Raw genomic sequence first — 1416 nt, 5'->3', positions numbered from 1 at the left:
CAATGATCTTTTTCAAATGACCCGCGCCCCGTTTACGTGCTCAGTGCACCTGATGTACTAATGGCTCCGACCCTGCAAAAAATTTTCCGAGTAATATCTAAAGAGAGTATTCCGAGATTAATTTCCATCGGGTACAGTTGGGCATTAATTAGTCGCAACCAGTGTAATTCGGGTATTATTGGAGATACAATTAGTCTCGACTCATCCCTTGCCGGTATAATAGGGGATTAATTAGTCCGCAACTCATCTCCAAGGGGTTTAATTAACAATTGAATGATATCTACGCACTTAGTCAATGAAATTTTATGTGCAGCAAAAATGGAATTGAATATTTCCGATTTTCTGAAATAAATCTGAGGTTTTCTAAAATATTGTTGGAAAAGGTGTATTTCATTTTTATGATTTGCCAGCTTATTTCTCAAAATACACATGGTCATTTGGCATAGATTTATGAGTGCGAATATCATTTTTCGTTGGTGTCAATCAAACGAGTGATGACATTTTTAAAAGTCAGTAGATGCTTTTACCCATGTAGCTAAGCCTTTCCCTTTTCAGTATCTATTGATTATAAATTTTATTACTTTTTATGGGAAAGAAAATGATTTTCCATTAGACGCAATTTGTATGCAGAAGTAATGTACCGACCTACATAAATGTAAAGTGAGCGAAGAAATGATAACGTAAATAAAAAAATCCTATAGAATATTAAGCTAAAAGCTGTAAAAAAATAGTGCTGAAATTGAAAGAAGTATAGCAAAAGTATAGCGAAGCGGAAAGAAGAAAGAGAAAGTAAAAGCTGCGGAAGTTTATCTATTTTTGGGTTAGAGAGTTACGCGGCTTTTAGGCGGCTAAAATGTTTAGTTGCTTCACTGCGGTCATTTCCAAATTTTCGAAGAAAATGAATCGATTTAATTTTCTTCCAAAAAGTCCTCAAAGGTTTCTTTCATTGTCTTGATATTCATAATTGCAAAGAAGCCGCGGAAGTGCTTAAAACCTTTTTTATGCTTCAACAATTTCTATCGATGCGCTTTAAATGTTTTGAAAAACGTTAGTATTTTTAAATCCGTTTACCAGACATACATGTGTATATACAAAATTTGAGCATTTCTAAAGCAATTATTAAGATTTTCTCTTTGTATTTCCGCTTTCTCTGGATGTTTTTTCCCATATTTCTGCCTTGTGTGCCTTATTTTATTGTTGCTTTTTTAAACAATTTACCGAAATTACGCACAACTCAATTACGAACTTTTAACCTCTTCGCGAAATAAAACTTTTATGCAAGTGCTTTTGAAATGTTAGTCAGCGATTTAAGGAAAAAAAGTATTTATCATTCGGGAATGAACCATGAGCCGTATTGTTATTGGGCAGCCAGTGAGGAAGATTGATATCAACGTAAACTACAACCTCTCATTGAAA

The sequence above is a fragment of the Rhagoletis zephyria genome, unplaced genomic scaffold, assembly GCF_001687245.7.
Source record: "Rhagoletis zephyria isolate East Lansing unplaced genomic scaffold, Rhagoletis_zephyria_1.1 Rzeph_scaffold_07726, whole genome shotgun sequence".
In the NCBI taxonomy this organism is placed as follows: domain Eukaryota; kingdom Metazoa; phylum Arthropoda; class Insecta; order Diptera; family Tephritidae; genus Rhagoletis; species Rhagoletis zephyria.
Note: the sequence above shows the minus strand (reverse complement) of the source record.